Raw genomic sequence first — 17,003 nt, 5'->3', positions numbered from 1 at the left:
AGCTTGAGTTTTTGTAGTTCTCGTTTCCCTTCATATCTTTGATTTTATTGTGTAACTACTGACAGCCGTCCCTGAATCTGCCTCTGTACCAACCTGTACAGTGTAACCTCTTCATAAAAACTCTTCACCACTCCACCTTTCTCTCCTATGAGCTGTTCCTTGAAACCCATGTCTTTGGGCAAATTGTTAAACTTAATTCTCCCTGAAATGCGTCAGCATGTTATGTGTTAAAGGCACGAGATTCAAATTGTCACCAAAATGATGTTGCTTTCATGTGCGATGTAAGCATTACCGGAAGTGGGATGACTGCAGGGAGTGTGAGGGTTGTATATACACACACACACACACAAACACTTTATACCATTCAGCACCTGGAAACCTACTGCATTTTGTTAAAAATCTTTAATCCTTATCTCACATCCTCTTTTAATGAATAAAAACTTTTTATTACACGCTTGAATTGTGAGTTTTTTTTAAAAGATCGAAATACTTTTTAAACGTGATAGTTTTCAAACAACAAAAGATACATGTTCTAAATATCGTCCTCCCCTAACACAGAGGACAGAAGCGCGGCTGCTTCACAAAATGTAGCAGTTTCTCTCCAGCATTGGAGACAACTCATTAAAGTGCAGTCACATCAGCAGAACGCAGGGCTAAGCAGCACTAACAAAGTTTACACAATGTATTTTCACCTCGTGGACTAAGTGAGGGGAACACATACTCTCTCCGGGGAACGTGGGATGATTTCCTTTAACGTCAGGTCAGCACAGGAACAGAGACAGACTGTGTATGTGTGTGAGAGAGAGACTGCGCAGAAGATGCAGCAGTAACTTGTCCTCACTCACTTTCATTCAACGGCTTCGGTCTCTATGTCTGTGCAGCTTCAGGTAGGAATCGCCAGAAAATCACTTATCCATGTCTTCCTTCCCCCCCCACTCTATAGACATCAGTAAGCAGACAGAATTGGGCAGTCCACTGCTTTTATTTTTAATTGTTTTGTTTTTGGAGAGGGAAGGGCTGGGTGTCTGCTTTTGACAATGTGAAACTTGAGTCTGGTTCCTTTGTCGGATTTCGAGTTCGTTCGAGCGGTGACTGTGTCTTTTATTGACTCCCGAGTGAAATGGGGTTTGTTGTGTGTTGCGGATCGATAATTATAAATTGGGGTGGGGTGTGTGTGGAGTGCTTTCTTTTCTTCTTCGTTCCCAAGTCTCTGCTCTTCGCGCCCAAATGGGGGAAGCCCGCGTGAGATCCTGAATCTTTCAGCGAAATGTTGAAGAAATTCTTGCCCCTCCCCGAGCCAGTCAGCTTGTGGAGGAGCTGAAGTGGGGGACGTTGCCCAGGGGGTTGTTCTCAATGCGTGGGCAATGAATAACTCGCCATTCCTCTACCTTCGGCATTGAGTTACAACCTTCTCCTTAATCCCTCAGCACAACAAAACCTCGCCCTGAATCTTGGTGTGTGTGTTTTTTAAAAGTCTCTGTGAAAGGTATTCTGCATCTATTTCCTCGGTTGACCGCCTCACGTTAGCAGTATCTGCACCTCCTTTAAAACTCCAGTCCTTTAGCTGAGCAGTCCCGATTGAAAATGTCTGCTCGGACTAACATTGCGCTTAGTACTTTTGTTTGTTTTCTACAGCATTAAAAAACAAAATAGTCCCCCCCCCTTTTTAAAAGAACATTTAAAGTACTTGCTGGATAGTGCGGGAAGCTGTGTCTCACTCCTGACATAGTTGGTTTTGATTAACACCAGTATAGGATTAGAATGGGTAGGATTTGTACGCAATCTGCTGTTATGGAGCCTCGAAACTTCACTTCAGAAGCTGAAGTGCCGAGTTCCCCACTGGAGTTACCTTATTTCCCTTTCGGTGCTAGATTGAAGAAAAACATTTAAAAATCTGCAAATACTTTTCCACACAAAAAGAACTCTCAGAATTTGAGTAGTGCTAAGGGAGTTTGGAGTGGTCTGGAGGGGGAGAGTTGGTAATGCCAGGAACACCCATTGTGAAAGTGAGGTGCTGTTGTGGTGAAGCCTGAACGTAGAATGGTGTCTGATGAACAGTGGATTCAATGTGTAGAAATGATAGCGAAGTGATCCTCACCTGGGAGCATTCTTCACTTATTAATATAGGTGTAGCTGCAACACATTTAAAAAATAGAAGTACATGAATTTACAATGAGCAAATAGACCATTCAGCCCAATAAGGTCGAAAACAGTTGTTTGATTGTCAACCGATCCACTACGTCAAATAGTCCCTCATTAATAACCTGGATATTGTTGATGCACAGGTTCATTGCTTTGATTTGCCAAGACTTCTCCGAGAAAGCATCCTCATACCTGTGACCTCCACCACTGAAAAAGACAAGGGTAGCATGTGCATGGGAACGCTGACGTGACTTGTATACATACATTCCTTTGTAATCACTGGGTTCACATCCTTGAAGTCTACCGAGCAACACTGTGGGAGCAACATGAACACAACTGCAACTGCCCTTGAAGGGTGCTCACCACATCGTCAGAGCAGCTAGAAATAAACATACCTTGCTATCCTTTGTAAAAATAAAACAAATATTTCTAGTTCAGGGCATTGGATTTTGGTTCTCGATTTTACAGCAGATGATCAGGCTTTCTTCACTGGTTCAATATTTATAGACAATGATACGTTATGAAACAATTTGTCAGATTGTAATGGCAGATATGTTAGCAGGACATGTCTTGGTGCATTTCTCATTAGTTTAGATATTTAATCAGGCTGTTCAGAATTAATCTAACAGATCTGTGAAACAGGTGTGACTTGAACCCATGCCTTATGATCCAGAGGTAGGGATGTTACCATCGCCCCACAAGATCCCATCTAATTTGTTTGTTTTCTTTATAGTTGCTTTGAGGTTTTAAGATGCACATGTGTTGTTCCTCTTTGTTCAGAGATGATGGAGTAATTACATAGTATCTAAAGAGAATTGGAGCATTACGGTATTTTATACATTAGTATTTCATAGATTTTAATACCACAATTTGTAATTTTTGTGTAAGCATTAGTTCAACTAGTTACACTCATTAAAATATTCTTAGTTTGTTAATGGATGTATTAGAGCAGTTTGTAATAGCTGCATCTTTTTCTTCATTAATGGGATGCTGACATCACTGGCTGGGCAGCATTTCTTGCCTGTCCTGGGTTGCCCTTGAAGGAGGTGGTGAGCTGCCCTTTTGAACTGGTGCAATCCATTTGGTTTATTAGGCTGTTTTTCATTAGATTTATTAGATTTTTGCTCTATTTTTCTGTTGTAATAAGTAACTACAACTATGTGCAGCTACTAGACTGCTCCATCTCAGCCAAATATTCATCTTGGTTTTTCTTGTCACATTTAAAACCATAACATTCTCATGTAGCCATGGCACGGTCCTGACCTCTATTCCCCTGAACCAGAGAGATATCGACTTGAATATTTATGATTTGGAAATGCTGGTGTTGGACCGGGGTGTACAAAGTTGAAAATCACACAACACTAGGTTATAGTCCAACAGGTTTAATTGGAAGCACTAGCTTTCGGAGCGCTGCTCCTTCATCAGGTGGTTGTGGAGTATAAGGTCATAAGATACAGAATTTATAGCAAAAGTTTACAATGTGATGTAACTGAAGTTATATATCAAAAAATTCTATACATTTTTATTATAAATTCTGTGTCTTATGATCTTATACTCCACAACCACTTGATGAAGGAGCAGTGCTCTGAAAGCTAGTGCTTCCAAATAAACCTGTTGGACTATAAATTGGTGTTGTGTGATTTTTAACTTTGACTGGCTAAACCGACTGTCTGCTATAAATATTCAAAGTCAAATATGCCATGACCATGACCACCTCCATGATTATTGATCAGCCTGCAGTCTTTGACATGGTTAACCACGTCATCCGGCTCCAGTGTTCTGCTCTGTTATCTGGGTGGGGCTGCCCTTACCTGGTTCCATTCTTCTGTGTGTGTGTGTGTGTGTGTGTGTGTGTGTGTTAAGTTTCAGAATAACCTCCTGATTAGTTAAAACATTCATTTATTTTATTTTAGTTTTATGCACCTAAGTATCAACATTCTACACTTGCATTAACTTTTGTAGATTGAACCGTTGGTGGAGGCTATCACCTGTGTAAAATGTTAAAATTGCTTGATTGTACCCCATTGGTGATGACTGCTGTGAGAGGGTCACTGTAGAGAACCTTTACCCATCTTATAAAGGCTTTGCCCAAACCAAACTGCTCTAGAGTATAGAAAAGGTATAGCCATTCAACTTAGTCAAATGCCTTCTCTGCATCTAGAAAAATCACCAATCCCTGTATTGACTGTTGTTGACAAGCTTGAATTACATTTAGCAGCCCCCTAATATTATTTGAGGATCTGCGGCCCTTTGTGAAGCCCATCTGGTCCTCTTTACCAGTAGAAGGTAACACAATCACCAGCCTTAAGGCAATAATCTTAGAGAGGATTTTAAAGTCCACATTTAAGAGTGAGATGGGCCTGTATGAAGCACAGTATTCTGAGTCCTTCCCTTTTTTAAGAATAAGAGAAATATTGGCCTCAGTGCTGGCGGGAGACGATCATGACTGTATGAGTCATTGGATGTGTTGAACATTGGGCCTGACAATATGCTAATAAATTCCTTATAAAATTTGCTGGGAAGTCCATCAGGACCGGGCACCTTTCCAATCTGAAGCTGCTTTGCAGCCTCCTGCACCTCTTGCTCTGATAAGGGGCATTGAGAAAAGACTGTTGTTTGGGGGTCATGCCTGGGAGCTTCAAATCCTTGAAAAAGGATTCCATCTTGGCCCACTCCTCCTCCCAACCCTCAGATTGGTATAACTTAAAGTAAAATCTCTGGAATGCCATATTAATCTTTTTGGAATCACATGTTGGGTTCCCAGACATAATGGCCTGAGGGGCACTCCTTTTCCTGGCGAGATATGCTAGGTATTTGCCCGGCTTGTCACCATGCTCATATAACCTTTGCTTTGCGAAAGTAAGCTCCTTTGCTGTCTGCGTGAGCATGTAATTCAATGCAGGCCGCAGCGCCGTAATCCTCTGTAGCTTGACTAATGAGGGCCTGTCAAAGTAAGCCTTCTTGGTTGTTGTTAACTGTGCTTCGAGGAGACATTGCTGTTCACCTGTCTGCCACTTCCTACTGGCAGCAATGGACATAACTAACCCTCTTGCATATGCTTTGGTAGTTTCCAAAAGGACCAACAGGCTACTAACTGAGCCTAATGTCTAGGAATGCCCAAAATTCTCTTGAAGTACTCCATAAACTTACTATCTTTAAGGATAAAGGGATCCATTCGCCAGTGCCTCAAACCCCCTGTAACATCCCTAATCTTAACCAACAGGTGCACTGGAGCGTGATCGGAAATGGTAATATTACCAATTGTACAAGATGTCACCAAGTCCAGGGTTGCCACAGGGGTCAGAAAAAAAATCAATCCTGGTGTGACATCTGTGTGGATTGGAAAAAAAATGTAAAATCCTGCCTATAGGGTGGAGCCTCCTCCAGACGTCCACCAACTCTAACTCCACACACAGATCCACTAATTGTTTAGTTTGTACAGCAGGTATCGGGGGGGCCTTTGTGCAACCTGTCTACTGTGGGATCCACGAGACAAGTAAAATCTCCCCCATGATGATATGCCGAGGCTCGAGACTGATCAGTTTAGAGAACGCATCAACCAGGAATTTGAGGGGATGAACCGGAGGATAATAAACATTTAAAACACTATATTCTTCCCTGCTTTTCAGGGCTTTGACAATTACAAATCTCCCGTGTGTGTTTTAACACACATTAGTAACTTAAATGAAAGCTTCTTCCTCACCAACATAGCCACTCCCCTACTTCTGGTATTAAAAGATGAAAAGTAAACCCGATCAAAGCCATTCTGCTGTAGTTTCAAATGCTCCCTATCATCCAAGTGTGTCTCCTGTAACAAAGCAATATCCACCTTCTCCTTTCTAAGACTCAAAAATACGTTCTTCCTCGTAATTGGTGAGTGACTCCCCTTGATATTCCAGGTACACCATTTAATCAAGTCATTAGACATAACCTTCTGCAGTAGCATTTAGATTCCAGATGGGAGGAACTCGCACCACAGATCGCCGAGCCTTAGTGTCACAAGATCCATCAAAAGTAAACTAAAACCACTACAGTTAACAAACCCACAAAGCTTTCAAAGACTATATACAACAAAATCAACATATAAAGTGCACACAGTGCTGGATAGGGGAATTCACCCCCTGACCAAAGGGGGCATCTACACATCCCAATACACTATGGAATAGCAATGTGAATAAAAAATTTTTTTAAAAAAAGGTAAATACCCCACGCATCCTTTGGTATAACTTAGAAATTGAAAGTACACATCTCAACCGCCACCAAACATAGTTTAGACCAGATTATTACCAATAAGAAAGATAGGAAAAGAAAGCCCTGACTGGATTTTCTCTTTTTTATTAAAAAAAAACATACCCAAACAACACTAGTATTTGTACATACTAAATTGTTCAGATTAAGTTAGATTTGTCCACAAAGTCTCTTGCCTTCTCCGACGTGTCAAAGAGATGTACAGATCCATTTAAGGTGATCTGAAGCACCGCCAGATACCTTGGAGAGTACTGGATCCCAAGCTCCCTCAGTCTTCTCTTGACACAGTCATATGATTTTTTCTGTATCACCACTGCTGAGAAGTCCTGGAAGAATATGATCTAAGAGTCCTTGTAAACTAGGGCCTTCGGATCTTTCCCCTGGATTCTGGAAGCTTCCACAATTCTCTCCTTATCTCTATAATGATGAAACTGCACTAAGATAGGACGAGGATATTGATCCAGAACTGACTTCCATGCCATGACCAGGTGAGCCCTCTCGATCTTCAAGCCTCTCATTCCAGGCTTCAAGTTAAGGGATTTCGGCAACCGGTCCTGAATAAATTCTGCCAGCCCCTTAAATTCCTTACCCTCCTTCAAACTGATGATCCGAATATTTTTTCTCCTACCTCTGTTATTAGTCAAGCAAATTACGGACCTGTCTCCAGGGCCTGGATCCGATCCTTTGAGGAATCGGTATCAGCTTCCACCATTGCGACTCTGTGTTCTACCTGATCTGTCCTTTTCTCCAGGTCTGCCAGCTAAAGTTCATGCGTCTGTAGCATAATAGATATTGGGGCCAGCTTCTCTATCTGCTTACCCAACATCTCGTGAGACTTCGCGAGTTCCTTCACCAGGGCCTGGTAAATAATCAAGTCCGAGGATCCTGCAGACTGGGCAGTGGGCTCGGCCTCAGACGCTCCTCCTTCTTCGGAATCCCTGGATGGCGAAAACCAAGATCAGTTGATTTTTAAGTTTTCTGGGACTCTATGACCTTTCCAGAGTCCCAGGATATCGCGGTGATCTGGGTAGGGCGAGTTAAAAGTTTGTCCCGCTTGTGCTGCGGAGCTCTGCGACACGATCTTCCTAGGTCGCCGCCATCTTGGATTCCTTTTTTTTGTTTTGAGTATCTATTTCTGCTAGTCTTATGCTGCCTCTTGAGTTGGACCTTTTAATCAGTTTTGAATCAGGAATAGTTTTGTTCTTTGGGCACTGACCACAAGGAACTGACTGAGATTGAGCACTCATTTGAATAGCCATTTTACATGAGGTTTATCAGTCAGCCGAGTTTGATTCCTGGGCATTAGAAATGAAAAGTACATATTTAATCAGTCCATGTTTCTATCTGGTAATAATTTAATGTTTTAATTTAACAAAAGAAATTCTGAGAATAAATTAATGTTAGTAATGTCGTCTTTGCATGGTATAAGTTTTAAGGTCCTTTATGAATTAATAAAAGAACTAACAGGTAAGCTCACTAAAAGAATTTCATTAATAAAGCAAAATGCATTGACTTTAAGTCTAGATTTAGCAGGGAAAAAGGGCTCTGATGATTGGTTTGTGGAAGCAATTTTAAGTAAACTCAACAGTTGAGTAAACTATCATTATTGAATTACATTCTGTTTGATAGACCAATATTAGTTATTTTTGTTGTTGGTCTGTGAGCATTGTAGTCAAGACCAACATTTATTGTCCATTCCTAACTGAGTTGCCTTCTTGAATTGTTACAGTCTGTATTGTGTTGATGAAACTTGCACTGCTTTTTTTTTAGTAGTTTAATGCAATGGAGTGGTTTGCTAGGCCATTTCAGAGGGCAGCAAAGAGTCAGTCACACTGCTGTGGATCTGCAGGTGAACACAGGCCACATTCGGTGAGGGGGTAGATTTCCTCCTCCGAATGACTTCGGATTAAATATTACAATCGAGCATGCTGAAAGTTAAATTTTGGTTTGTTCAAGATCAGCTGCAGGACTTTAGAACATTATTTATATGGTCATTAGTGGAGCACTTTTGGTTGTCCTTCATAAAAGGACTGTCAGTTTCCTTGAAGCCTTGAACACTATTTAACCCTCAACTGGAAAAAAAGGGGTTCTTCACCAAATTAGTGTCAGAGGTCCTCGCTGTGCACAATATCTCTCCTGCATGGCCGACATAAGTGATTGCTCTCAAATAATTCATTGACTGTGAAGAGTATTTTGGACATGTGAAAGGTATTGAATGCTCTGTTTCTTTTTCAAAAATTTTGTTAAATTGTACTCATTAGATATAAGTTTACTATTCACAGTCGACATCTATTTTGCAATAACATTATTAAAGCGTTGGACACTGTCATTGAGGTGCTGGATGAGTGTTCTTAGCCTAATGTTTATGTGAAACGTGTCTCTATCAGTTTTTAAGCTTAAGGGCTACACAATACATGTTGCTGCCATCCCCCTCCCAACCTGAATTATATACACACCCTTCACTATCTGCATGATTGTTCGTCATTGAATAGCACATTGACCACTTTGGGGAACGTTAAGAGTCCACCCGTAGGGATAGAAGATTCCCTTCCCTGTAGTAAATGGGTGAACAGTTGGATTTTTCCAACAAAATATTAGATTTTGTGGTTATTTGTTTTTCTGATATTGCTCCACAGGATCAATTTCACAACTTAGTGGAATTTCAACTCTGAAAGCAAAATAGTTTGTCTGGTTTCTTAACTGCTATATAAGCACATTCTTGCATTGGCATGTCAATCATCAAAAGTTCTTCAGATTATGACAATGCTACTGCAGACAAAATCAAACACAAAATGCCTTATAATATTGATTCCACTGAGAATTACGTAAATTAAGGTGCTGATGTTTGCTTTGCTTGGACACTTTGGAATTTCTAAAATGGGTAGTAACTGGAGGAATGGAAATAAAAATTTGAGTAATGTGAGTGTGTAAGCTTCCTATTTTTCATGGTGACTGGAACTCCAAAGTGCAAAAAAACCCTGACCACAGTTAATATGGTTGAGAAGTTGAGATCATGAATACCACTTGATACTTGTGCAGCCATGTCAAATTCACAGTTTTAAATTATTATTTTACCAGTCACACCATTGCAATTGTAAGAAGAACACAAATATTTCTGATATTATAATATTCACTGGAGCTTTTGTGGTTTGAAAGAACACATTCAATAGTTGAAAAATAACCTGTTAATGCACCATGTAAATATTTTATTTGGTGACTTAAGTAATAAGTAAACATAAATAGAACCTGATTTCATATTTCTTCTAACACAAATTTAAAAGGTGAAGAATGCTACTTAGAATTTTCCAGAGCACTGTGAAATTGGGGATATTTTTAGAATAGTTTGAGAAATCTGTGACACATGTTTGGCTATAGAGTCTCCTTGTTGTGGTTCTGTTCGCCGAGCTGGGAATTTGTGTTGCAGACGTTTCGTCCCCTGTCTAGGTGACATTCTCAGTGCTTGGGAGCCTCCTGTGAAGCGCTTCTGTGTTGTTTCCTCCGGCATTTATAGAGACAAACCACTATAAATGCTGGAGGAAACAACACAGAAGCGCTTCACAGGAGGCTCCCAAGCACTGAGGATGTCACCTAGACAGGGGACGAAACGTCTGCAACACAAATTCCCAGCTCGGCGAACAGAACCACAACAACGAGCACCCGAGCTACAAATCTTCTCACAAGCTATAGAGTGTCCTATTTCTTCTTGGTCACTGGAATTCCAGCGTGAAACAGTTCCAATAAAATGTAGCCTGACATCCATTAACTGTGGTTGACAAATTAGGATCATTGCCTTTTTTTTTAAAATTCAGGAGCTAAGGGTGTCTTTAGACCAAAATTAGCAATCTGAAACACAGCATGTTCTTTTTGAAGTGAATTGTGCTAGATGCCATTTTGGTGAGACTATTGGTGCACACTCGGGTGAACTGGTTTCACAAGAATGTTGAATGGACATATGACCATGTCAATCAGCACGCAATGCTGATTTATTGCTATTGGTGTACTTTTCTTGGTACTTCACGTTTCAGGTAGTGCACTCTCTTCACACCCATAACTGACTATGTATTCAGAAGCTGGCAAGACCCTTTCACACCAGCAGTATTTAATTGGATGTGCTTTCTCTCAGTTCATTAGTTGCTGGTTGAATTATTCTGAATGTTTTTTAAAATCCACAAGAATTCTGTGTTTTTCTATAGTTCTTTCAAACCGTAAATATCATCAAGAAGTGATGTGCCAAAGCATGTAGTTTGCTGACTTCTGCACTCTGCAGAAACCAGTTGTCCCCAGAAATGAAGTAGCCATTTCCCTTAGAAATACAATGTGATTTGGAAAATGAAGAAAAAACAGAGCAGCACAAGATTCTGGAAGGGAAAAAGGGAACTCAGTTTCGGACCATGCCTGCCCACAGCATTAAAGCAGCGCTTGCTAGTTTTATCTCTACCATTGACCATAGCTTTCCCAATAGTAGTCAGTCCTATTTGCTTCATGGAATCAGCCACGATCCTATTGAGCAACAGAGAAGGTTTGAGAGCCTAAACTGCCGCCTCCTGTTCCTATTATGGACGTGGAGGTAGTCTATTCCCCCTCCATTAGCTCCTCCTGCCTCTGGTTGTGTGACTTGCATGAGAAAAAATGAGGCTGAGAGTGTCCAGCGATCTGTAAAGTTCCCTTAGGGTGTTCTTTATTTCAATAGCTCATGTCTCATTCTTCTAAGAGCTAATTTGTATATGTCTACCCTGTTCAATCATTTTTCATGTGATTGACTCTGTTTCCTTTTCTGAACTGTTTCTAAAACAGTCATATCCTTTTTCAAATCCTCTGTGGACTCTTTAACTTTGACAATGCAACAGTCAGCATTCTGGGAGTGCCTATTACCAAAAAGAAGTGCAGTGATTCAAGAGGGCAGCTCACTGTCACCTTCTGAAGAGCATCTGGGGATGGGCAGCTAGCGAAACCCACATTGGATGAATGAATAAAAAGCAGACAGTATGTTCCTACTTATTTTGGAGCCAATGGCAACTTTTAGCTTTCTGTGTTTGACTCCTTCATCAGTTTGAAATAACCTTTTACAGTATTGTTCTTATGTTGTACAGCTATGCAAACTGTGTGTGGGAAATCATGTCTCACAAACTGGATTGAGTTTTTTGAGGAAGTAACAAAGAGGATTGATGAGGGCAGAGTGGTAGATGTGATCTATATGGACTTCAGTAAGGCGCTTGACAAGGTTCCCCATGGGAGACTGATTAGCAAAGTTAGATCTCATGGAATACAGGGAGAACGAGCCATTTCGATGCAGAACTCGCTCAAAGGTAGAAGGCAGAGGGTGGTGGTGGAGGGTTGTTTTTCAGACTGGAGGCCTGTGACCAGTGGGGTGCCACAAGGATCGGTGCTGGGTCCTCTACCTTTTGTCATTTACATAAATGATTTGGATGCGAGCATAAGAGGTACAGTTAGTAAGTTTGCAGATGACACCAAAATTGGAGGTGTAGTGGACAAAGAAGGTCACAACAGGTCATGTTGCGGCTGTACAGGTCATTGGTTAGGCCACTGTTGGAATATTGCGTGCAGTTCTGGTCTCCTTCCTATTGGAAAGATGTTGTGAAACTTGAAAGGGTTCAGAAAAGATTTACAAGGATGTTGCCAGGGTTGGAGGGTTTGAGCTATAGGGAGAGGCTGAACAGGCTGTTTTCCCTGGAGCGTTGGAGGCTGAGGGGTGACCTTATAGAGGTTTACAAAATTGTGAGGGGCATAGGGTGTAGGTTTGCTCGCTGAGCTGTCGATTTGATATCTGGACGTTTCATTACCTGGCTAGGTAACATCATCAGTGGTGATCTCCAAGTGAAGTGACCTTCACTTGGAGGTCGCCACTGATGATGTTATCTAGCCAGGTAATGAAACATCTGGATATCAAACTACAGCTCAGCGAGCAAACCTACACCCTAAACCTCAACCTGAGCTACAAACCTTCACAAATATGAGGGGCATGGATAGGGTAAATAGGCAAAGTCTTTTCCCTGGGGTCAGGGAGTCCAGAACTAGAGGGCATAGGTTTAGAGTGAGAGGGGAAAGATATAAAAGAGATCTACGGGGCAGCTTTTTCACACAGAGGGTGGTACGTGTATGGAATGAGCTGCCAGAGGAAGTGATGGAGGCTGGTACAATTGCAATATTTAAGAGGCATTTGGATGAGTATATGAATAGGAAGGGTTTGGAGGGATATGGGCCAGGTGCTGGCAGGTGGGACTAGATTGGGTTGGGATATCTGGTTGGCGTGGATAGGTTGGACCAAAGGATCTGTTTCCATGCTGTACATCTCTATGGCTCTATGGTTATAAACAGATGTTGAACTAATTGTACCAAGTAACTTTGTTCATGTTTGATATCAGTGGATCAGATTTTCTGAGGAATGACTCATTACTGAGACTAGATTTCAACCAGGATTCCATCAGGAATGTGGAGCCGTACTTCCAATCCGACAGTTCTTTTCACATTCCAGAACTGTTAGGGGAAAGCAAGTCCCACCCCTTTTTAACAACAGTCAGCTGCCAAATTCTGAAATGTACATGTCCTGACACGCACTTTGACAAGTACTATCGAAGGGTGAGTATATAAGGTATGATGATAAGGTGCAAGGAGGGTTGGGTGTCAGATGGGTTGGAAGGGGTTAGTTGCCAGTAAATAGTGTGCCAGCTGGGGAGGGGGTATTGTGCCAAGTAAGATATCAGCAGGGGAGGGAGCAACGTGCAAAGTGACAATGGGGGCAGCTGAGTGTTTAGAGTGGGTATGAAAAAATTCCCTCTGGTCGGGGTGGGGGTGCAGGCCAAGCCTTGTGGAGATCCTGGAAGGTAAAGTCTGAAGGGGGAGTGGAGATTTGGGATGGGATAAGGCTGGGGTGTCAGCACAGTGGGAGTTGGTGGCGGGTTTATGTGTCATCACCTGATTTTATTTTTAATGGAGACTTGTGTAGGATCCCAGGCATAGAGGAATTACCCAGCAGAAATATTCAATGTCTTGGGCAATTCCTTCAGACTGTGATATGGTGGAGTGTCCCCATGCGTGACTCCCACCTGCAGCCACAACATGACTATATCTGGCCATTGGAAAATCTGCCTGTATGTTCTATGTACTGTGAAGGAAACCAGGCATTTCTCCCCCATTGTTATTCTTTTTCTATTTTGGGATATGTGTAAGGCAGACATGGATTGCATCCAGATCAAGAGTGAGGTTCATTGTTACTACTGCTAGTTCTCTCTGCTACACAAGAAAACGAGGGGGTGGAAACCAATTCTTCTATATGTTTTATAAAAATCAAGAAGTTAGATTGCTTAAAGGGGAGGAACTGGCATCTTTCAAACTTAAGTAGAAGCAGTTGCAGACAATGTATAAATGTTTTAGTAAACTCCTTGGGCTAATGGATGTTATTATTGCAGCATCTGATATCAACATTGAGCCTCTCTGCTTAGTTATAGAACAGTTAATTGCAAAGGGAACCTAAGTTTCATACGGTTCAACAATATGACTTAGCTCAAACTCTGAAGGGGCTGTAATTGCATCTGTGCAGCAACTCCCCCTCCATATTGCAGTATCTGCCATTCAAAAATAGCTTGTGTGAACTTCATGATATTACATGATGAGACAGTATTAAAATGAACTGTTCATTCTTGAAACTCACGCCATTTATAATTGCTGCACAATTAGTGGCCATGCCTTCATTTGCCTCGGCTCCAAGCTCTGGAATTTAATTTCCCCCTGCCACCCACTTACCCACCTGTGTATCTACCAATGTGTCTCCACGTCTTTACCTTGCATTCCTCTCTTTATTTAAGACATTTATTAAAATGTGCCTACCTCTTCCTCCCAAGCGTTTTTGATGATCTGAGGTAATAACTCCTAATATGGCTCTGCATCATAATTTTTTTATAATGATCTTGGTGAAGCTGTTTGGGATATTAAGATGCTATGTAAACTTAATTTGTTGCTATAGCCTCTGAGTTGTATTTCGAATTAGAGACAGATTTTGTGACTGCTTTACTCCCTTGTTCATTGAGATCACCCAGACTGTTCCCACACAGTTGTTTAAACCAGAAAGCACGACAGCTTCCGACAATTTTTATTTCTTTTAACTGAGATGGAGGAACTTAATTTTAAAGGAAGGAAATATTTTTAACTTATTGGACAGATTTGTCTTAAAGTAATAATAATTGTAAAATTACACTTGGTTGTTATTTAGTTAACTAAATGATTGGTCATAAGGGCAGAGGACATCGTAGAGAAGATTTGAAAATGAGCCACTATTCTGCTTCCTTACATGTGTTTGCTTCCAGTTATTGTACTGAACACTTATTGAAACAATTGTAACTAATTGGGGATCCAGTTCGTCCCATCATCAACGTCACTAAATTGGTAAATACAAAATACTTGTACAGAATATTCCCAGTTGAATCCTATAATTGGATCTGGGATTATGAAAGTATTTGCTGTATGAATACAGTAATGTTCTTAACTTGACTTCAACAGATTTTTTTGGAACCATATTTGGCTAAAAATAGTTTTGGTCCTCATCCTTTTGCAGTCCAAATTAATTAAATTACAAACATTTTTTTTATTGTGACAATAAGTCAGCTTGACTCATCAGTGGTATGCTCTCATTTGGAGATAATTGCGTGTGGGTCAAACCCCACTCTTGAGTTGATCCTGTACTCTGGGGTGTCAATCCAGGGTAGCACGGCTACATTCTTGAGCTGCCATCATTCAAGTTGAATGTAGAAACAAAGACCACTTCAGTCCCCGAAGTTTCTGCTTTCTGTGTGACCATGGCTGAGCTACAGTCTCGCTCCAAAATCCATTAATAAGTTTTGATGAACAAAAAAAGTCTGTTTTAAAATTCACGATTGATATGTGTTAATTGCCATTTGTGGAAGTGTTCCAACTTTTTTGACTTTTTGTATCCAGAATTGTTTCCTAATTTCACTGAAAAATTTTTGACTTCAATTTTTAGGCTACATCCACCCCAAAAAAACCCCACCAGAAATAGTTTCATTTTATTTATCCCATTTTCCCCCCTCAATTTCTTAAATTTCAATCAAATCATCTCTTAATCATAGGAAAAGCTTTAGTTTCTATAAATTAACCCTTGAAATCCAAGTATAAGTATCACTGTGGTAAAACTACTCTATGTTCTCACTTCAGCACCATAGAGTCATAGAGATGTACAGTATGGGAACAGACCCTTCGGTCCAACCTGTCCATGCCGACCAGATATCCCAACCCAATCTAGTCCCACCTGCCAGCACCCGGCCCATATCCCTCCAAACCCTTCCTATTCGTATACCCATCTAAATGCCTCTTAAATGTTGCAATTGTACCAGCCTCCACCACTTCCTCTGGCAGTTCATTCCATACACGTACCACCCTTTGTGTGGAAAAAGTTTCCCCTTAGGTCTCTTTCGTATCTTTCCCCTCTCACCGTAAACCTATGCCCTTTAGTTCTGGACTCCCTGACCCCAGGGAAAAGACTTTGCCTATTTAGCCTATCCATGCCCCTCATAATTTTGTGAACCTCTATAAGGTCACCCCTCAGCCCCTGACGCTCCAGCAAAACAGCCCCAGCCTGTTCAGCATCTCCCTATAGCTCAAATCCTCCAACCCTGGGGGAATCCTGAGGTGTGACAATGAAAAGTCACTCACATTCCATGAGCTGGTTTTAACTGAGCACTGAGATCATAGCAGCACCCTGTAAAATAGTCAGGGGGTGGTGAGTCTGTTGCCTAACAACACCTCAGTGGGTCCCCTGTTGGACAAGGCTGATCTACAAGATGCACTGCAGCAACACTTACCAACTCTACAACCTATATCATTTACCAAAGGATATGTGGGAACACTACCACCTCCAAGTTCCTCACCAGGTCCCACTCCATCTGACTTTAACTATATTGCTATTCTTTCATTGTCTCTGGATCAAAATTCTGGAGCCCCCTTCTTTAACATTATTGGAAGAATACGCAAACCAGATGGGTTGCAGTGGTCCAAAGACCACCTTCTCTAGGATAATCGAGAATGGGCAATGCATACAGGGCTGGACAGCGATGCCCACATTCTCTGATAGAGAATGTAGAAATCTTCATGGATAAGAAAAGATGCTTGATACTATCTTAAAAGATTTGCATTTGTAGCCCCACAACAAACATGGTTAATCTCTTACTAACCATTTTGGAGTCATCAATTGCCCTTTGAACTACTGTGACAATGGAAGAGTGTAAGTAGCCAAGTGTAAGAAGACTACAGTGTTAATTGCATTTGCCTCAGAACTTTTAAACTGCATGGTTGATTTCTTTTCAACCTGGAGACCCGGGCAGTCTTTTCTTCCTTGAAACTTTCAAGAACAAAGGATTTAAACAGCTTGTCTTTTCCATAGACTTTGTGTACTTTCAGTGTACATTTGTGTCCACATCTTCGGTTACTCACTGTGAGAAATGGACCTCACTCGGGCAATGATAAGTGCTACTGGGTTTGTCTTCCCATATGTGTGCATCTTGCCCCATTCCCCCCTCCTTTGGTGAAAATAGGGCTGGTTAGAAGTGGGTGGGACTTCTGAGTCTGAGCTCCCAGTGCCATTT

General features: G+C 41.3%; 1 protein-coding gene across 2 annotated transcripts in view; it reads left to right on the top strand.

The window, feature by feature from the left end:
* Positions 1-731: 731 nt before the first annotated feature.
* Positions 732-17,003, top strand: part of carhsp1 (calcium regulated heat stable protein 1) — a 110,710-nt gene continuing 94,438 nt past the window's right edge. For both annotated transcript variants that reach the window (XM_087997817.1, XM_043711592.2), the window contains exon 1: positions 732-887. The gene's annotated coding sequence lies outside the window, so the exon portion shown is untranslated. The remainder of the gene's footprint in view (positions 888-17,003) is intronic.

Source organism: Chiloscyllium plagiosum, unplaced genomic scaffold, assembly GCF_037043375.1.
Source record: "Chiloscyllium plagiosum isolate Xiang-an unplaced genomic scaffold, Cpla_swu_hap1 HiC_scaffold_20, whole genome shotgun sequence".
NCBI classification, from domain to species: Eukaryota; Metazoa; Chordata; class Chondrichthyes; order Orectolobiformes; family Hemiscylliidae; genus Chiloscyllium; species Chiloscyllium plagiosum.
The sequence above is the reverse complement of the archived record's forward strand: the minus strand, read 5'-3'. Positions and strand labels throughout refer to the sequence as shown.